Consider the following 23,660-nt stretch of genomic DNA (forward strand, 5'->3'; position numbering starts at 1 on the left):
ATTCATTCTTATCTATTTTCGATCAAAATTAAATACAATATATTCTGTTTCTAATATAATGGTGTTCTAAATTACGAAAATAATTAGCAAAGTAATCAAATTGAAAGTTGATCTACACCATCCTAATTATTCAAGATTTTATTACTTTTTCCTATCTTAGAGCATTATAGAGCAAATATATATAATTCCAAATTCCTTTAATTTTTCTTATCTGTGAGCATGATTAGACCAAATCTAGGTAAAAGAAATGTCGGTATTTTGTTAAATATCAATAATTTCCTTTCACTGGGCGTTTAATTGATGATCTCAATGCACTACATTCTATGTATGATGCAATGTGCACGCTTAAGTAGCTAATTTCTTCAATCTTGCAGAATCATGATTCTCCACCATGACCTTTCCTTATTAAAATTTTAGATTTCTTGACAACAATTACTTGTCATCATTTTATGTGTTGCGCAATTATATTAAATATTTTATGTTCAATAAATTACGGGTTGTTTTGATTTGTATTGTTAATCAGGTAGTCAGGGATGAGTAAGATAGTTGAGACATTCTAGTGCTAAAAATGATTGAAACGTGTATCCCAATAACAATAATAATAATAATAATAATAATAATAATAATAATAATAATAATAATAATAATAATAATGACATCTTGAATATTTATATTATCTTACTTCAACTTATAAACAATGAACTGGACAGCCAGCGGAAGTGTATATATCTTGATAATAAATTGAGCAAATCGAAAAGAAATAAAATGTACAGAAGAGGAGAAATAACACTGAACAACAGAAAAAAGACTTGTTGAATGTTTCCTTTCCCAAAGTAGTTGATTCTTACTAATTGTGGGGCAGGAAATACGAATCTGACCTCAGATATCTTTTATTAGCTACTGTTTTTGAGAAATAGCTGTTGTAATGTAGCATTGGGTGTCAATACTTTATATTATGCCTATATATTACATAATATGTATTACCATCTTTATTCAATGCCTTTACAAACTGTTTTGATTTACCTCTGTTTGATATGTAACAGAGTCAGGAGAATGTTCTTCGTATGAACTAAAGAGGGATGTTGTATATTCTTCTCACCAGGCTGGAAATTTCTTCTTGGAGGCCACGTCATTTTGATGTAATGGGAAGACCTGTCCCGACTATCCCATGCACATAAAAAGAGCGGTATTTCGTGAAACCCAATTGCAACCATAACACAATAGCGATGACTTTTAAGTTTGTGCGTAACTGCCATTGATGAACATTGTACTGAACTGCTGCGAAAATGCCTGCGAAACTGCTGTTTCATGTTTCCTTCATATAGATAGCATAACCAATAGGCACTTATAGAAGAGAATTGGAATTGTGGAGCAGGACTGCTTTTATTCTAACCTTAGAGCTGTTTGTGAACAGTCTCCACTCTTGTGGTTTGTATTTGAAATTAAATGTGTTCATCAAACCAATTGCGTCATGAACAAAATACCAGAGTATCCTGCTACGTAAAATAAACCTCAAACTGCTTTTGGCCATCCCTGTATATTGACACTTTCACATCATCTTGTAATAAGTAATATGCTTTAAGTCTTGATGCGGCAAGCTCAGCTTTGTTCTTAGGCAGTTAAAGATCTCGAATGAAATCATTAAGTTCGGTGTGTAAAAGTAGCCGTGGGTCTCTCAATGTTGCACTGTGCGGCACAATTTCCGTATGAAGGTTCTTGTGCTCTCTCCATGTCATTGTGTCCTCTTCGTCTTCTTCGTCTTGCACACTATATTCGTTTGGAGGACTAGGTACAGAAAGATCTTTGTCATGAGAGATCGGTCTGAGGGCTGAAGGGAATTTTTGGGTATTGTATTGATCCTTTCTTCTTTTTGGACACGTTTAATTGGTGGTACCAAACAAAGATAACACTCATTGAAATGATTGGTTGGCTCCCTTCACACCACCGGAATGCCAAACTTCATTGAATGACTCCTGTTTTCTAACCATGCACGTAGATTCACGCAGCAACTTTTGCAGAGTGTATGAGGTACCTGTGGCTTGTACTGGCCCCTACTTTGACACCAAAATATTGAAAAACATGCTGTTCTCATAACTAGCATCAATGGACATTTCCGCTTTGCAAATGTGACTTCACCACACACATGTTTGGACTGCTGACATATTGACAATGCATGTTGCTCTTTCTAATCACTCAGAAACCTTTAACATATCTGGATAGAAACAAGAATACCATCATTATAAATACAATTTATGTGGTAATCACTTTAGTACACTTTACTACATTTTAGTAATCTTAAAACCTTATTTTTTTTCTACTTGCAAATGGAACTAAAAATAATGACATCACCCATATGCGATATCGGAATGGTGTTTCTCAGGAACATTCTCAATATGCCAACATATTAGTGTTCCGTGCTTTCACCCAAAGTCACTCTAGAGGGTCCCAAACAGGTAGAAAGGGATTTTTCAAAGAAATTTCCCGATTTTTAAAAAAAATCCCTTTTCTCGTACGCGATAGCGTCATGGTCGATATAGAATTTGAAAACACACATCATTCTACACAGAATGACGTATTAACCATGATATTCTGGTGAACAGTGTTTCAGCAGTACATATTAGTGCTCTCAACGGGTCGGGTCGGGTTGAAGACCTACCCGATCCGACCCGACAATCCGACCCGAGCTCACCCGATTGACCCGACACGATAACCCGACTCGTTTGAGAGCACTAGGTCATGACACTGGGTGCACTCCTATTGAAAATTAAACCCGGACCACGTGTACCGAAGTCTTACACGTTAACCACTAACTAGATAAAGCAGGGGATTTGTATATGCATCTTAACGAATATTTGGCACTTTTGAGGTTTGGTTATTTCTTTTTATAACTGATACCAGTGTCCGACGTGGGAGAAATTTATTTTTTTCTTGCTTTATTTCTATGTGACGAAATTTTTATTCAAGGTCAGTGTTCTCACCTGCTTGGACGGCAGGGGTCTTCTTGGAAGGCAGTAGCAAGAGTCTCTTGGCGGAGACAAAAGGAAATCGTTTAACTACAATGATAAGGGTTGAGGAAACGGGAGAACACCTGTGATTTTTCCAACTCTTCAACTTTCATTCCAAAATAGGTTCTTATGATTCCGGGACCCACGCCACTTTGATTTTTTCTTTCTCGGTAATTAAAACGTATTTTACAGTATATATAGTTGCAAGTAAGAAGATACATATGAATTTTGTAATTTAAAATTTAAAGTACAGTATGATAATTAATTATAAAGTACTAATTTTATTTCATCACTTTCAGCCCAACAAATGAAATTCAAACAATTCCCACCCTGGATCTTGGTCATCAATACTGCGTCTTATTCTTTGTCTTGCACAGTCAAGTCTTGGTCCTGCATTTCGTAGCCTTGGTGGTCTTTCATACTATACAAGAGCCAAGAATGCTCGCCTCATCGGGACAAATGAAGACCAAGTGTGATTTTGATTATGGTCTTTCATACTATACGGAAAGCAAGAAAATATGCTCATCGCTACTTCGTGATCACCAAAACAAGGCCAAGAGCAAGATTACTATGCACTTCGTCTTGCATATTCAATCTTTATCTTATTCTTCAATCGATGTCCTTGGGCTTGGTGAAATAAAATGAAATATTCAGTTTGAGGTCCCTCGATTGTGCACTGAGGCTAAGGGATATGGTGACCATGAGAAATGAATGAAATGGTGGAATGAAGAAAGTGGGAGGAAACAGGAGAACCTCGAGAAAACCCACTACACGGCGTTTCTCCACCACAAAGCCCACTTAGCACAAGCTGGGATCGAACCATGGACACCATGCACTAGAGATGAATTCTCTACCACTGAGCTACTGCGGTCCTGCTTGGGCTTGGTCGTCCATATCCAATCTTTCTTTTGGCCTTGCTTAAACAACTTCTAGTTTTGTTCTAAATCCAGACTCCATATTGGCGTAGATATTAATATTACAGTCGATTGGTAAAATCAATCTTCCACATTTAAAAATTAAAGTACACACAAGTACAAAAATAAGCATTTACCATAAAAACACTAGCTGCAAGTGTTTAAAATAGATTTATGGCTTCTATAAAATTAATTGAAAATTGCTATTTTTAATTAGGCAGCTAGTGAAAAACAGCAGCTTTCGATTCCAGCCGAGTTTAAGCTCAACCTAAACTCAGTTGACCAAAGTGAACTGACCCGACTGACCCGACCCGACAACCCGACTCGAGTGACCCGACCCGACAACCCGACTCGAGTGACCCGACCCGATAACCCGACATGAGCTGACCCGATTGACCCGACCCGAGCTGACCCGATTGACCCAACCCGACCCGAATAACCCGACTGACCCGACCCGACCCGAATAGCCTGACCCGACAACCCGACCCGAGCTGACCCGACTGACCCGACCCTACAACCCGACCCGAGTTGACCCGACTCGACCCGACCCGTTTGAGAGCACTAGTAAATATCTTATAACAAGGTCTTCACAATTGCTTGAAAACACCCCCATTACTCACTGAAATTGGCTTTTTCTTGAAAACAAGAGGTAACGGTATCATTTCATTGCCCATTTCGTGTTTGTGGGATTTCACTGTTGACCGGTGTAATTGATGGAGGGAATGCTTTTTACGGTTTTAGTTCCATTACTTTATTTTATCTCACTAAAAAAATAATTCAACTTGTTTTGTGCATTTTATAAAAGCATTGTTTTTATTATTTGTATTTGTATATTACGGCCGTTGTTTTCTACATTACATCATAAGATGTTTTTACATTCAATTAATTCTTAAAGTATAGGCCTAGTTTATAGTTCATAGTTTCAGTATGTGAAGCAAAAATAATTCAAGAAGATTTCGGGGACCGCGGGGGTTCAGTAGTAGGATACTTACCTTTGGCGAGCAAAGACCGTGGTTCGATCACAGTTTCCGCCAAGCGGACCTTTGGTAGGCAAATATCGCATATGTGGGTTTTCTCTTGATTGTTCCGTTTTCTCCCACTTCTGTCATTTCGCCATTATCATTCATCTCTTATACAACTTCCTTTAGTGCCGATGCATAATTGTGAAATATTAAACTAAAAAAAGGAAAGAAAAAGATGATATCTTTGGTGTTATACTTTACATGCGAACTCCAGAGCATTTTTAGTTCAGAGCATTGCCTAAGGATAGGATATATACAGGGTAATTGTAAATTCAATACTTATTTTTAATTTAGATTATCCTAGAAACTAGCATCAGCTCTAGCTGGCGTACTGTTTACTAATGTGAGGTTTATTATTTATGATTTCAGAAGTTGATTCAGTGAAAACCGCAAAGTGGCTGGTGTATACAGCGCAGAAGACGGAGCCAAGATTGCCACCAGGTATGAAGTTTGGAGGTCAGTAGTGCAAGTGCAGAGATCGTGGAGGCAAGAGCAAGATAGGGATGCAACGCTTAAGCCTAAAGCAATTAAAAAATGGCATAAGAAATTAATGAGAACTGCTAGCTCCGCTCCACAACGCAATTGCAGTGAGAGCATGGCTTGGTGACCGTTTCTCTGGCAGATGAATTGCCACCGGGGCCAACAGAATGGCCTGCATGGAACCCCGATCTAACCCCATGCAACTTCTTCCTTTAGGGTTGTGTTAAGGGACAAGTGTACAAGTTAAAACCAATGGATATTAACAGTCTTGAACAAAATATCCGTGAAGTGTTTGCAAATGTTCCAGTTGAAATGCTAAGAAGAGCAGTGGTTTTTGTTCCTAAAAGATTCCAGAAGTATGTGGATAATGAGGGTGCATACGTTGAAGTGTTACTTAAGAACTAAATGGTACAACCTAATAATGTATTCAATGGAAATAAAACTGTGATTTTTTACTTTTGAAATATTCATTGTTACAAATACGTACTAACTTCACAACCATTCTGTAGTTAATAGAAAGCAATTAAAAAGACATTTAATTGCTACTACAAGGACATTTGTGTTCAAATATTGTATTATTATCAGGATTACTTATCTACACAAAATTTCAAAGGTATAGTTAATGTGTAACTGCGTGAAATTAAAGTTCCAAGATTGGACTGTAATAATTGAAAAGAAGAGGGACAGTGAATAATAATTTTAAGTAATAAAATAATTTTAAATAGGAGAACAACATAAAGTTGAACCTCGAACTCTCACAGAATAGTTTATGAGAATTATTAATAAAAGGATAAGTAATATGGACTTGGTGTATAACTAGTGCAGCAGTATATGTGATTTTTGAAGTTCCTTCTCACCAACGCTTAAACTATTGCTTATTCTTCTTTAACGTGGAATATTAACCACATCCGTCTAAATCACTCATTAAAATGAAGTCGAGAATGTTCAACATTATGTCGGAAGAAGACATTATTATTATTATTATTATTATTATTATTATTATTATTATTATTATTATTATTATTATTATTATTATTATTATTATAATAGAAGAAAGAAAAGTCTATTCTGTGGGATTTTGAACAAAGAGTTCAGAATAAGACTCCTGAAATACTTTCTGAAACTGAAGGTATGTATGTAATTTCTCCTTAAAAGCAATACTAGCGACAACGGCGGTATACAAACGACATACGCGGAGTACTGTACTGTACTGTTGGGACAGAAACATGGACATTGAGCACAAATGATGGAAAATGACTGGAAGCTTTCGAAATGTGGGTGTGGAGAAGAATGGAGAGATTTAGCCGGGTCGAACGGAAAACGAGTGAGAAGATGTTATAATGGTGGGGGAGAAAAACAATTTTAGATATTATTGAGAAGAGGAAGAGAAACTGGTTGGGATCTGTATCATGAGGGACGAGCTAGAGGGTATGGTTGCAGGAAAGAGAGGAAGGAGGCGAAGAAAGCTAACAGAAAAAATCGTACGTGAAGACAAAGAGATTAGCTGAAGACCGTGGGGCATGGAAGCTTCTCAGTTGCGGCAAGTGATTGGCCAATAATGGCAGAATACCTGTGACAATTATTATTATTATTATTAATTCATTGACACATCAAAGCGTTGTCAGCACACAAGTTCGTAATACAGTTATTTGTGACTTTCTAGAGCAGAGATCTCTAATTCTTAACTCAGGAAGCTCTCAAATTTTCTGATTTTGGGTCAACAGCAAAAAAGACTTTAGCGCATACATAATCCAACCTTAGGCTATGAATAACAAGTAGCACGACCATCCAGCTACATGGAGCACTTTAATAATAATAATAATAATAATAATAATAATAATAATAATAATAATAATAATAATAATAATAATAATAATAATAATAATAATAATAATAATAATAATAATAATAATAATAATAATACTTTTATATTAACTTTTATAATAATTTGAGCGAACTGCAGTTGGCAACATTTGTATCGGGTGGTGGCGCTAGTGTAGGCTCGGCAGTGATTGTAGTGAAGTGTGTTGAATGCAGGTTGGCAAAGCACACTGCTCTAAAGATAATGTTTTCCAAGTTAGAACCAGGCCAGTATCCAGGGGAAGTCTAGGGGGGCCGGGCCCATCTTAAATTTTTACTGGCTCCTCCTAAAATTTTCAGGGTAGGCTTACAAGTGAACTATAATATGACGATGAACTATAATGTGGTTGGATCTTCCCCCCCCCAAAAAAAACTTCCACCCCCCTAAATTTTTGGGCTGGCTACGGGTCTGGTCAGAACAACGTTCATGGACCAAGATCGAAGTGGCCCATGGTAAAAACGCCACGGAATGTCACTCCGGACTATGTGAAGCATGCGGGAATGACGCATTGCCGTATCGGACTGTGGCATGTTGGGTAGCAGCCTTTCGTGCAGGACGTGGCAGTGTGCAACAGGTGGAGGACGCCATGCGGTCGATAACCGAGTCATTGAATTGATGCAATCGTTGCTGCATGTGGACAGGAGATTGACTGCGAGGGAATTGGCGAACGAGGCACTAACATCCCATACCACCGCGTTGAATGTGTTGCACAATGTCCTTGGGTACCGAAAAATTGCATCCCGTTGGGTACCGCACCACCTTACAGACATTCAGAAATGGCTGAGATATGACCTCGCAGGTGATTATTTGGCACAGTACAGGCGGAAAGGTCGCGCGTTCCTGGACAGGGTTATCGCACTTGACGAAACATGGGTGCGCTCGTATGAGCCAGAACTGAAGCGCCAATCGAATGAATGGCACCACCCATCATCTCTCCGACCCAAGAAGCTGCGTCAGGAACCTGGGAATGTGAAGGTAATGCTGATAGTGGCATACGATGTACAGGGTGTCATTTTACGGCATGCAGTTCCTCCGAACCAGACCGTCAATGCAGTGTACTACCGCAGGTTTCTGGAAGAACATCTTCGTCCTGCACTCCGCAGGAAACGACCCAACTTCATCAGGGATCCACGCATTGTTTTGCATCACAACGCAGGTGTTGTGAGAGACCTGTTTGCACGATGGGGGTGGGAGGTTCTAGAGCACCCACCCTATTCACCGGACATGAGTCCATGTGACTTTCATCTGTTCCCTTTGATGAAAGAACCACTACAAGGGATGCGTTTCCGCAGCATAGACGACATACTTCGAGCTATAGGGCGCTCTCTTGCAGACATCAACAAAGAGGGCACCGCTGCTTGTATCCTGCGACTTCCCCACATCTGGTAACGGGTGCAACATGCTGCAGGGGATTACATTGAAGGCCTGTAGAAGTTTCATGATTGTACAATTAAGAGTTCGTGAATGATTTGTCTGTTGCCACTTTTTTCTTTCCAGCCCTCGTAGAATTAGTTGTTTAGCAATTGTATACAAAGCAGCTGCAATAGTGAGTTGCTCTACCATCCTCCTCATCATCATGTTAGGACTACGATTTTAATACTTTACTTCAAATGCAATGAAATTGAAGTAGCTCCAAGCTTATGTCAAAATTTAACAAACTCTGGTAACAGAGAGGTATTGTGTTAAATTGGCATAATTATTTTTTACTATGTAGATACTGCTATCCTCTTGTGCAAATGGTTAGTATTATCGCCTTCAATCCAAGAGACCGAGTGTGTATCGATTTCTGGTGAGAGTAGATGTGATTTACATTGCATGTTAAGTTTTAGATTGACATCACTAATCTGTGTGGTAAAAGTGTCGATAAAAGTGTTCTTTATTGGTTGGATTAGAGTCACTAGCGGATCCAAAAGGATCGTTTAAGAGGGGGGGGGTCAGTTCACTTCCTGGAAAATGAACGTAGCCTCAAGGTGACCAGAATTTTACTTTGCAAGAATCAGACACATATGATGTTCGTACAACGAATTAATCATATTCTCGCTCCTTTGGGGTAATGGCTACCGCCTCACGGAACTAGAGACAGACGTATTCACAATTTAAATATGTCTTTATTAAGTACTATTAAGTACAACACATTTTGATTAGACTCTGCCAGGCTTGTCACACCGATTGAATTGGTCGGGAAAAGACCATATTTGTATTTTCATACGATAAATACTGGAAGTAAAAAGCAGACCTTTTGAGGGAGGGCGGTCGCCCTCTCCGTTCCCCTTGGATCCGCCAGTGATTAGAGTTTTGATTTCCTTTAATCATCAAGACTATGAGACGTAGACCTACAGTTTCGTGGAAATCGAACCATCGTAATGCGTTCACATTTCAAGCTTTTCCCACAGAGAATCGAATCCGGGCCCCATCAAATGGTCTTATACTAGCCACTGCACCAACGAGGAGGGCTAAAATGTTCCTCATGTCTAAATTGTTAGCATCCTTATCTTTCATTAAGGGGGACCGTATTCGATTCGCGATGGGATACATTTGATTCAGAACTTACGTTAAGCTGTAAGTCTACGTTATATATTGCCTCAGTGCTGTAGAAGAGCATTAACTTGTGTCATTTTTTCAAATGTGCCATTTTTTTAAAAAATCCTTACCATTCTACTTTTGCACTTAGTACCACCAAATACTCTAAAAATTCGAATTTCGGTATTATTCTCTATACTCGTACATATGATTATTTTATAAAATTCATTAGTGGTTGTGATTAAGAATCACTTTACTTATTCTAACTGTCGGAGCACAATGTATTGTGAATTGGCAGTTAATAGCGCTAATCCCCCTCCCCTTGACCTCCAATACAATTGGTGCTAGAAGACAAAGGAAGTTGTTAAGATAGTAGCCCCTCAGCGTAATAAAGTAGAACAGTTATGTTCTTTCGCGTCCGTTCTGTGTTCATTTGCATTGGCAGTCGCTTTCGGGTGCCGCCGCTAACTGCACCTTACAATTTTCTCATGGCATTTGAGTGTACCATTTTATCTTCTCTTTTTTCTTTGTAATGTTTATTTATATAAGTTTGAAGTTTGTTTGTTCTATTTTTAGATGTTAGAATTTGAATCCTTAAATAATTTTATTTGTCCACATACTTTACTCAATACTTTCACTCTGTATGTATTTGTTATTGAAATTTCGAGTGCAGTTTGATATGAGAGCACTTTGTGTTGAAAGTGTTAATACCAAAGCCTGATATACACTAGGAGATAAGTCCTAGGAAATATCTTAGAATTTATCTTAGAACAAATATTACGACATATCTCGTAGGAAGTCCTACCCTTTTGTGCCATACACGTAACTACACTGCACACTCTACTGATATTGATACCAGGCGCTTTATTGTTAAATTTCACACTTTTTTTTTTTTTTTTTTAAGCATAAAGATCAGAAGATAAATGAGTAAAACCTACCTCATCAGTCCCTGCACCACTCTTCATTTTGTCGAGTATTTTTGTTCTTTCGCCCACACACGTCTGGTGGGGAGAATACACATTTGTTTTCACTTTATCTTATCTGATGTTGCTTAAATCGAAATCTTACGACTTTTCTTTCCGAAATAGAGTGTGCTTTAAACAAGAGAAATCTCACAGGATCATTCAGAATATAGGAAATGACATGTGATCTGATGCCATACACGTTGAGATTTTAACTCTTGGAAAAATCGTGATTTCCTAGGATCTATCCTACAGTATATTGCGGGATTGAGAGCCTAACAGTTGAAAAGAAATAATGAAATTACATCAACCAGGGACTTTACCTATACTTGAATGATCCATTCTAAAATTTAACCAGTAGAGCCAATGAAATTCCACGAAAATTATCCCATGCAAATTACTGGTATTAGAATTTCAATCTAAGCTAGCCGATAGCTGAGACAATCTATATATATAAAAGAGAACGCACAAAATCCTTTGTCCGCTCATCACGCTAATACGGCTGAACCGATTTCTTTCATTTTTGGGGGGTTGTTAGGATTTGGACCCTAGATGGTTTTTATCATATCACTTTAATTTTCAATTACCAGTGTCTTGAGATAATTGACCAATCAGGTGTCAATACGTACAAAAAATCCTTTGTACGCTCATCACGCTAATACGGCTGAACCGATTTCTTTCATTTTTGGGGGGTTGTTAGGATGTGGACCCTAGATGGTTTTTATCATATCACTTTAATTTTCAATTACCAGTGTCTTGAGATAATTGACCATTCAGGTGTCCATACGTACAAATCCTTTGTTATTAGTTCATCATAGGTATAAAAATAAACGTATTTATATGCAACCCGCATGACCCTGTGACTCGGCGGGTTAACATAACTGACAGGCGCTATAAATCACTTGAAAGCGAAAAAGTAAAAATTATCTAAGTAACAAAGTTTATTGCGTTCCGGGATGACCGCAGCGAAGCGGGGCGGGTTAACATAAATGACAGGCGATATAATGTTAACATTAGTGCAATCTTCTATGGTTTTTATCATATCACTTGAAAGCGAAAAAGTAAAAATTATCTAAGTAACAAAGTTTATTGCGTTCCGGGGTGACCGCAGCGAAGCGGGGTGAACGCTGCTAGTCTATATATATAAAAGAGAACGTACAAATCCTTTGTCCGCTCATCACGCTAATACGGCTGAACCAATTTCTTTTATTTTTGGGGGGTTATTAGGATTTGGACCCTAGATGGTTTTTATCATATCACTTTAATTTTCAATTACCAGTGTCTTGAGATAATTGACCATTCAGGTGTCCATTACGTACAAATCCTTTGTTAGTTCATCATAGGTATAAAAATAAACGTATTTATATGCAACCCGCATGACCGTGTCACTCGGCGGGTTAACATACATGACAGGCGTTATAATGGTTTTTATCATATCACTTGAAAGCGAAAAAGTAAAAATTATCTAAGTAACAAAGTTTATTGCGTTCGGGGGTGACCGCAGCGAAGCGGGGCGGGTTAACATAAATGACAGGCGATATAATGTTAACATTTACTGCAATCTTCTATGGTTTTTATCATATCACTTGAAAGCGAAAAAGTAAAAATTATCTAAGTAACAAAGTTTATTGCGTTCCGGGGTGACCGCAGCGAAGCGGGGTGAACGCTGCTAGTGACTACTAAATTAAAGGGACTGCTAACACCGAACCTGATAATACCCTATTACATTAAAGCTTAGTAGTGACATTAATTTATCAAACACACATATTTCTATTAAAAACTGGAGTGTTCCCTTCGAAATGAAAATAAATATATAATGTTAAGTGAAGGTCTATAAGTTTAGTAAGTGTATTTTCCATAAAGTTTTTAATTAATTATACACAACTATTTATGTTTTAGTATAAAAATATTTTTACTGAAACATAATACAAATTCTAAAAAAAGCTGACCGACTGAAACTAATCTTATTCATTTTGCCGATTTCGTATTCTTAGTACTAAAAAGTAATTAAAGGTAGATCGATATGCCAAAGGTCTTTGACTCCATTGATGTCAAAATACTTCTTTTTAACAAATATTTATCGTTCAGTTTGGGTCAAAAGTAGGCCTTTTCCTTACCAGGTATGCATTGTGCAGTACTATTATTTGTATTTATTACAATCATATTCGGTGGCGGCGATTAGACGTTAAAAGTGGGGAGAAAGACATGATCTGAATATTTATATATCAATGTTAGTTTTCCTGGTTGTTTCTAACACTGATGAAAGGTTGTGTAATTAGTCTAATAGGATACTCTCTTTTTCAGTTTAAATACCGAATTGTATTTCATATTTTATTAAGTACATTGATAAGAACAATGGAAGTAGTTACTAGCTCTTTGTATTCTTAAACAACGAAGGTGTAAGAAGAGATTTGATTTCTTCCTATGAACATCTTAAAATTGTGTCTGGAAAATTGTGTGATCAGATTATTTAATAACATTTACAAAACAAACAAATAGAAAGGATAATTTTAATCATAGTAATGGATAATGAGGCTTGTTTTACAAAAGTTGTATACAAAATTGGGGATTAACGAACAACTTAATTTTTAATTCCAAACATGCTATTAAATGTATGTTAGTACTCTAAGAAAATGAAAGATAGTAAATACTACAAGCATTATGCTACAACATTTAAAGAAATACAGTGAAAACTGTCTTTAGCAGAATCGAGCGGGACTTGCAAAAATCTCCGTTAAAGTCAGGTTTCCGCTTAGTGGAGGTAGATCTTTCTTTTTTTTTAAAAAAAAAAAAAAAATACATGCTTATAAAGGGGCATACTGAGAAAATATATTGCTGTACGTCCATTGTTCGATTACAGTACTTCTTTCTTCTACGAATAAGTACACAAAAAATTTAAAATGAATACAAAATACGCTTCGTAGACGTTTTCTTTATTTTTCTAATAGCCAAGCAGGGTTTTCTGTGTACATTGCTGCTTGGCTGCTTGACTTTCCGCATACACCTCAGCCTGAGAAATTATACTAAGTGAATCAGAATCATTTTTTCGTAAGGCAAATTTTTGCAGTTCCTTTAAACTTCTGAGAGAATCTTGATATGTATTTATTCTACACTCTTCTTGGAACTCGGTATCGTATTCCTCTTCTTCCTCTATCTCGTTTTCTTCTCTCCGACATTCCGTATGATTCTTGATCAAGTTGCGGGGATTAAGAACAATTTGTAGGGGTGAATATGAGTAGTGGTTGGGGAAGGTCAACACTGTCCAGAAATATTTAATAAAAGAACGAACATTTTATCGCAGACAGTGTAATGTATATGTCTCACAGAATGTCCAAACATCTAAACGCTGTAGTCCGGAACTCAGAATTTTCCGTTAAATGTTTATTTTTCTTTCCGTTGTCCGCGTAACACAGTTTCCGCTTAATGAAGGGAGTTTTACACGTTTTGTTCTCCAAAATTCATGGGACCATGAAATATTTCCGTTTAAGACAGTTTTCCGTTTAATAAAGGGTCCGTTGAAGACAGGTTTTTACTGTATTTGCTTTTGCAACTTCCCGAAACATGTTCGTTGCCATTAGGTGCAGTTTTCACTTTATTTGAACACATCAAAACACAACAATACTTAGAATCACTCCATACTCCAGTTATACAAAATAATCCTAAAACCCAGAATTATATTGAATTCACTAAATTTAATTGTATATACACTCGTACTCCCCTAACACATCACTTCACTCGTATATTATTACACTACAAAATAATGGAAAAGGCAGAAGTTGTTTCTTATTACTCCCTTTTTAATCAATATTTCTTACTATTAGAAAAAAGAAAATACATTTTAGGAACTGTCAATTTTTGTGCAATTAAAGAATGACTTGTGAAAGACATTTTTCTTTTTTCTTATCTTTTCTTTCTTTTCTTTTTTTTCTCTTGTTAAATGTTCTCTCAATTAGTTTGTAAGCGGATGACTAACATATCGAGTCCTTGTAAGAAGTTAAAGTATGCTGGAATTGTTGTGCTCCAATAGGTTAATTTTGCGGCCATTTTTCGTGGTCATTAAAACGCAATTCCTGTAGCTTTCTTAATCCCACGGGAGGACAACCAATACGTACTCACTCAACGGCAAATATTATATGGCACCATTTTTTCTATGAACCAGTAATACATACAAAACTTTACATTTCCAAATGAATCTATATACATTAATGGGTTACTTCAAAAAAGTGGGGGGCAACTGGCCCCCTTTGCCCCCCTAATCGCAGCCCATGCTCACATTTCAGTGATATGAGTGTACATTCATGTAACATTTTACTTGCCTTTTTAAATACAATTTAATCTATTAAGTGCTCAAATTGACCTTCAACATTCCTCGGAATTTCCCACAACACTATCGCATAAAACCTTATCTGCATTAATTTCAATTAATGCTTTTATTTCATCCACTATGTGGAGATTTCTCTCGTAAACCTTGTGCTTACTACAGCCCCCAAAAGAAATCCATTGGTGTTAGGTGAGGTGAACGTGGTGGCCATTCGATGCTGCCTCTTCTTCCGAACCAACATTGTGTGAAAGGTTTGGTTAAGGTAGTTCCTTAGTGCCAAGCATAATGGAGAAGTGCTCCATCTTGTTTAAACAACAGTTTGGCGAAATAGCTCTAGTGCTGAGTTGTGGTAGTACCACCTTACGAAGTATTTCTAGCTAATTCGTCCCATCTGCAACTTCATCAAAGAAAACTGGTCCAACAACACCTTCCTTGATAGTACTGTACACCCTACACTGAGATATTAGGCTGGTTCAGTTGAGAAATGGTGGTTGAGATCAAAGCATAAGGATTGTCATCAGCCCAGTACACCCAATTACCTCCATTCATATTAACTTACAATTTGTAGGAAGCCTCATCTGATCAGATGATCTTATTCAGAAACCCTGGCTTCAAACCGAATTGGTCACGAATCAAAGAGAATAAAAATGAAAACCAACATATGAGAAAGAGGAACTAGCTTAATAACATTTCTAAAACATAGATAAAGGATATAGAATAGTGTTTTGGAATTATTGTTAGTTAAAATTAGATCTAAAACTCGAAGCCAATAATGTAAGTCTATTTTTGGCTCATTCAGCATAATACATTAAATGAAAGCTACGTATCAAATAGATCTTCTGATCGTAAAAATTGACAATGTAGTTTCTAGTCAAGATCGAAAGGAATACTCGAATACCTCAAGGATCTCCCCTTGAACCCTCTCTTTTCTATTTATTCACGATTTACCGGAAACAAATAAATATTCAAAATTACTACTACACATAGGAGATAATTGTTTAGAATAGTTAGTAATAAATTTAAAAATTGTCTCTTAGAAAAAGATTTAAATACAGTAAATTAACTATGCAGAGAGATTAACTGTTAAAGAGAAACAATCGGTAGTCATATAAACGACACGGTAAAAGCGACGAGAAAAACAATGCATGTTTATGTTGGATGAATGGTACAGAAACACAAATAACCACAGTACCACTTTTAGGTGTTAATGTTTAACACTACTTTGGAACCTGCAACCCTACTTCATTAACTAACTATAAGACCCGTAACGAGGAGCGGATCCATTGGGGGGCAGTCGGGGCAATCGTCCCCCCTCTCCAGAAGAGGAAACTTTCTTATTTTATATATAAATAAAACCCATCCCAGAGTTTGGAGCTCTTAAGAGTAGCTCTAAGTAGCAGTATTACAACCCATCCACCGCCCCTCCAGAAGTCCGTCCTGGATCTGCCCCTGCCCGTAAATTTGTGAGATAAGTGCATTACATCTAGAATCTAAATATGGACTATGTTATCCAATTCTTTTTTAAAAAATAATAGTTTTTACAGTATATGTATCTACACTTATGTAAGGCATTTGTTGGATGTTAGAATTTTCTTCAGACATATGAAGCAGCACCTCTAATGCACTAATAAGCAAAATAGAAGTGCAAACATGTATTACTCTGTAATAGATAGAAAAGAATAATTATTCACATACTTATAAATATTGGTTAAGTACATGGGAACTACAAACTTCATTTGAAAGAAGGAAATTCATTTGATAAAGTTAGTTCATTCAACTGATATCGGATAACAATTACATAGCGAATATTCTTTTGAAAGTATAGATATATAAATACTAAGTTATAGGATAAGGAATAGATCAACATTAACTGCGTTAAATTCGAAACATGAAACATTAAAAAAAACTTTCAAAATCTTACAAATTTATCACACGAAAAATCAATGATCATTGACAGATTATATTAACTTTATGACAATAAATTACCTGCCAATCTTAGGTTTTATTGCTAATATTTGTTTTTTAGTATGTTTTATCCAATCTACATTGTATCATTTACTGTGTACACTTACTGTGTTACAAATATGACAGCAAAATAATACATTTTTCACATTCTCATTCCACCAATTATTTCACAATTATCCACTTTCATTAATCAATCTTCTCCTGTAGCCTAAAGGATATAAACAATGGAATGAATGGAATTTCTCCTCTTTAATGCCCCCACGATTATGCCTTTTAGACTAAGGGAGAACAAATGATTAAGCCAAGTGAATGATGATAGAAAAATTGGTGGAATGAGAATGTGGGAGGAAACAGGAGTATCCTGAGAAAACCCACGGATACGATGTTGTCAACTTGACAGGGGAACTTACTGACTGGGGATCGAACTAGGGACCTCACACACCAGAGGTAAGCATTCTACCACTGAGTCACCTTGCCTTTCTAATGGACATAAGTATTGGACGTAGAGTAGAAATTTCATTTTATTTCCCTTTCGTTAGTCATTCGACTCCTTTAGCCTAAAGACATATACGTGGATGTTGACTTTTAAAAGAAATTACGGAAATTGTAATTTAAGAAATTGACTGCTTTGATTTGAATCTTATGTTTAAAAATCCGTTTCAATCTTCTGAAAAGAATCATAAACTGCTTGGTTCACAATTATCTTACATTTCATTACCTAGGCATATACCACTTTACTATTACTATTATTTTCTTTTTATTCTACAATACAAAGTTGCATATTGATCTTACAAAATGCTGTACTTTTGCCTTGGAGGTGTCTGACATTTCAATAACATTAATCTCATTTCTCCAAGCTTGGAGAACGGTATATGAAAAGTTAAATAATGAAACACTGAGCATGCAGCTGTATATATATTTTGCTGCTGTTTATGTCAAATTATCCGTTTTTTTTTTTAAAATACCAAACCAGTTTATCTTGAATTACTAACTCTCAAAATATTTTTAAATATTAATTGATACAACGTTATCAGAGAAACAACAGAACTTTATGTTACTACATAGAGAATTCTATATACTGTTTCTCTAGCGACAGTATTTCCACTCAATATCAGTGCAAAATTGTTTTAAAAAAGGGAATTACATAGGGAAATTCGTTACTTCCCTCTTGTATGTAGTACTGGGATAATCTTTATACCACCTGCAAGTCTGTTTCATAAATTTCAAACGAGGTATAATATGTAACATAACCCCAACTATAGGGTGTACTAGAATATTTGAAACGAAAATAGGCAAATGCAAGAGGAAAAAGTTACCCTCACCCTTATCTCCGGAACGAAGGGGAATAGACCCTATGTTCACATAACATTTTTGCTTAGAATGACTTCTCCTATCACCTCCCAAAATCTTTGACTTTCCTCACCGGACAACCTGTGCTAAAAATCCAGAAGTGATCCCTGAAACAAAAATGTAATAATTTTACACAGAATCTGTAAAGTCAACAAATTATTCACTAAAACAATACGTATGGTACATACAATGCAATAAAATTGTTAATTAACGCTTTCAGCTGCATTTTCTTAGAGTATCTGTTTCTTTAATTGATAAAAGCATTTATATTCCTAGGTACTTTACTTATAGTTGATCATTTCTGGATTGTATCCATTCAGTAATATCGTTGGAATAAATAGATTAAAAGAAAAGTCCCACTCACAATGTTGCTTTAAGTCCAAATCTTCAGTGCTCCTTGTATTTGAGTACTAAATATTTTATGTAAGTCACAAAATCTACAGAAAAAGCCACTTCATGCTTTACGGATGTAATATGAAGGTTTTGATAGCGTCTCCTATATTATTATTAACAGCAAATGCAAATCATTTCCATTTTGTTGAAATTACGTTTGGAGAATGCCTCAAAAAAAAAGCTAAACATGGAAGAGAGAAAAAGAGAAAAGAAAGGAAGAAGAAATTATGTCTCTAGGACTAGTGCGGATCTTCTGTTAAATGGTGGATAATGATGGAGAACAATTTGTTCAATACCAGTGATCTTGCATGTCAATTGCACTGAATTCAAGTCCTGGTGTACTTCGAAATATTTATAATGTTGCATCTAGTAGTGACCGGGTTACTTGGGTCACGACTTTTGCGCTCTGGGTCTAGCTTCTCAGATTCCGTCTGAGCCGGCAGACACGGAGATTAAGACAGATCTGGTGAGTCAGTTAGACCCGGTGAGCCGGACAGACCCAAAGACCCAAATAGACCCAGTGAGCGGACAGATCTGGAGACTAATAGACCCGGTGAGCTGGACAGACCCAGAGACCTAAGACAGACCCGGTGAACCGGACAGACCAGGTTACTCAGAAGCAGCCGAAATAATATCTCTACAGCATTACTGCAAAATTTTATAGTTCACTAATGATTTCATTACTGAGCTCGAAGATTTATCTGTTTGATTCTTGTTGTGACTTTTCTTAATCAAGATATTATGTTCTGAATGTTTCATGTTTTCACGAATACAATTTCATGTTTATTCGCTTTCTCATACACGACTCTTGAACATAGCCTATACAAAAGAATTAACAAAACACTGGGCTCAACTGTGTCTTTTATACTCTAAAAGACAAGTTTTACAGGTAGATTAAACTTTGGCAATCTATCATAAGAGAAATACGTAGCTCATCTTTTCTCTACTACTGACGCATTAGCAGTGCCGTTCCGTGGGGGAAAGTGCGGGCGGGCCGACGGTTCTAGGCGCCGAAGTAAAGGGCGAAAAATTCGGGAGAATAAAGAAAAAATATATAAAATGGAAGGAAAAAAGTAATAAAAAGTTCTCAAAGTCAAGGAAAAGCAGGGTTTATTTTTGAAAATTTTCTTACGTTTTCCACCAACCATGGTGACGCTTCGCCGCTAGCCTGTCGACCTCACTCATATGTACGGAACACCGTCTTATACTCTCGCTCAGGGCGCTGATTTTCCACGGCATGGCACTGTTCGTTAGTACTCTGATAAACCTTGTAGTTATCTTTCAGTGCAACACACGACACAGATTAAAACAACAATTTAGCAAGAACATTACATTTAGCGAAAAGACAATGAGAGAGGAGAGAATCATGTTTGTTAGAATTGCGTTAATAGTCTCACACATACTCTCCATGTACATGACGACGCTTCGTCTCAAGTCATTAGGTCAGATCTGATCATGAGTCTATCCGGGTCTGTTAAAGTCAGACTGAATCACTCCGGGCAGGCTTGTGTCTGTCCACGTCCCTGGATCTGTTGGGTCATGGGTATGACTGCCTCCGGGCTTTGCGGGTCATGGGTTTGAAAAAAAAACACTTTGTGACCCATTCCGTCACTGGTATCTAGTACTTGTGATTACTTATCTTGCGATTGACCATTTCCAACTATTTATTACTAATATTACTCTTATTGCTTTTACTTAATCTTATACTGTTTATTTGTTTTAACTTTGCTTCTTTTATTAATATTTTTGTGACGTTTCACTGAGTTTCTTATGTTACTTTCTATTTTTACCATTTATTTGTGTTTTTATGTCAACCTTTGTCCCTAATTTTTATCTTGGCAGTTCTTCTTGAACAACAAATTTAAGGCCGCTAATCTGCCAAGCGCTGATTTTTTTCTACCTTCACGTTTTCAAAAATCTTTCTTATTTTGAGCGTAATTATTTAATATTTAGTAAATAATAGTAAATTAGTTTTCTTTAGCAATTCCTTAATTTTCTTTTCAATTTTATTGAACAAACATTTTTCAGCCTTTCTTTGTTTATTGTTGCGAATAAACAAAATACTGACCAAAAGGAAAATTAAAATATAAATTATGTATTGAGTTTTCAGCTTCATGTACGTGTAATGGTTTTCGTTTCATGTTACTAGAACTGATAGTAATGAAAAACTTCATTTTCAATGATTACTTGACATTATAACCATGATAATGCAGAATCCACCATTTTGAACTTATTCAGATACTTGGTCTCGCAGAATTTTCAGGAGACATACAACTAATTCTGAAACTAGTTTGACCTTATATAACCTAAAGTGAGCTCTCTGATAAGAATACCCGAAATATTTCCTAATCATCTGTATCACACATTTTAATTGAAAATAAGATTGATGATATTTGAAATTCAAGATTAAAAAAAAACAAAAACGATTGTTTAATTGGCAGTTGATAACGCTCTTAAAAAATTAATTCTATTCATTATTCGGTTAACGAGAAACTCAGTGAAAGCTGGACTCACAAGAAATATGCGTTGTTTCTCAAGAACTGATAGGCCATGATTGCTCTACGGATCAGAGTCCAGTTTCAGCGGTTGACCTCCACAAGTATTTTTCCGATAGCGGCTTCTTCATAATGGATGTTTGTTAACTGCAAGTTGATATTTTCTACCGTTAAATTATACTTTCAGTGTATTTGCATCCACCATATAGGGACATCTAGTACTACTACGTATTTGCACAGTAGAAACTAAAATAAAAGTTTATATTTTACTTGGAATGGAGTTCGGATTTCTAATATGGTATTGGAACAAGATAGAAAGATCAAAGTTTAATGAAAGTGATCTCAACTCGCGGTTCCCAGTTGAAGTCTGCAGTATCATTTGGTTGTAAAACTAAAATAAGCAATAGGAAATATAATCATGTTATAATACTTCATCATAAAATATCCGTTTTACCCTGTCAAGTTTCCACCATAATTTGAAAGTAAGAGTCTACATATCTTGATAGGTATAACATTTATACTTAGGACATATTATATTTTTTCGTAATAATTTGTACATTTTATAATTCGGATAGAATATTCATTAGAATAGGCGTTCCACATGTAGCCGAATTATCTTTATGTGTAGCTGCGGTAACCGTGGTTCTCGTTTTGACTAGTTACGGAGAATGAAAGAAATGGTATTGAGGCAATTACAGAGCTGCTTCAATTAAGATAATGAGGCACCTTCGTGAGGCAATTAGGAAATTATTTGAATTAAATTAAATTTTAGTTTAACGTCCCACAATTATGCTCTTCAGGCTAAATAAGACCGATGAATAATGAATGTGAATGATAATGATATTTTTTTGTGCTTTCTCACCGGTATTGGAACCCGGGAACACACGCACCAAAGATATACAAGTTAGCCAATTAAGATATAGCGAAAAGCGCTTCCCTGCAATTGATTATCGTCCCAAGAACAAGGTTCTATCTCAAGGAATTTACGATACCTTTCCATTCTTGCTAAACTTTGTTGAGGACTTTAAATGTGTTGTTTTTATCGTTACCATGGCAACAAAAATTGGTCAGTTAAAAACAACCCTTGAAAATATACACAATTTGATAAGCAATTCGATCCTTAGCCAGGTTTCATTTGTTTTTAATCGATTAATCGTCCCAAAAATAGGTCCTCTCACCTCTATCAACCCCTACTCAAACCAGAAGTGATAAAATCAACCGTTTCCGGTTTTAGCATTTATCGGCATTGAGCGAAACGATAGTAAATAGGTGAGAATACTTAATATTTCTACTTATACCAGAAGCTATAGAAATTTACTATCACTTTCGGATTAAACGTTAATTTTCGTATTACTAAAACGGTAAGAGACGGCGAGGAGCGTTTTTTTTTTTCAAGAAAATTAAAATAACTCGGTCTTTATCCTTCTATTTAAGTGTTGAAAATCTGTGATTTCCAGTTTCAAGACTGGTTGCCATAGTGGAAAAATTGTAATAGAAAGCGAGAATGCATCTTAATTATTATTCAAACAAGTTACATAGAACTAAAGAAAGATTACACAGTAATAATTATAGGAATTATAATTGATAACAAATTAAGCCTGTCACGGAAGAAGACCTCCATGCACTAAACTTCTTATGTGTCGCCACTTTAACATAATTAATGGAAGGACTTACGAGTAAATTAATTGCATAGGCTGAGGTCCATCCTGACTAGGTTCCAATTCTAGTGGTCGACTAACTATGTTGTTCTGACTGACAGATCGACTGTCAAAATGACTGATCGACTGACTGCCAAAATGACTGACCAAATAACTAACCCTTTGTTTACTATTTTTGTTTAGTTTAAATACCCCTGGTTTTGGCTTTCCATCTGTATGTTTCTTATTTTGTTTTTATATTTTGTCATTTTCACTTTCATTTTTAGATTTCACTTCCTTAAAAGTAAATTTATTTATGAAACCTCAGCCTTTTCCTTTTTATTTATAATATATGAAGGAATTTTGATAAACAAAACTTAGTAAAAATATATAATTTGCAAAATGTTAGCAGCATAAGTACAAACATGTACTTTGTCAGTCATAATGAAACATAATGTAACGATAACGCTTATGTGTGATTATATATTATAATCTATTTAGGGTAAAAATTGCTTCTAAATGTTGCATTAATCAGAAGAGAAGAAAATAGTTTAAAATATACTGATTTGTTTGTTGATTATTTCAAGATTTTATGTTGACTGTAATTTACTTGTTATAACAAGGAATCGATATTGATTTCGGTTGCTAAGAGATGGTATGGGGTCTATGTACGTGTTGATTGATATAATGAAGATATAACAGATTAGAACGCTGAACCATAAGGGCATATGTAAG

This window comes from Thermobia domestica, chromosome 1 (assembly GCF_964235325.1).
Source record: "Thermobia domestica chromosome 1, izTheDome1.hap1.1, whole genome shotgun sequence".
NCBI classification, from domain to species: Eukaryota; Metazoa; Arthropoda; class Insecta; order Zygentoma; family Lepismatidae; genus Thermobia; species Thermobia domestica.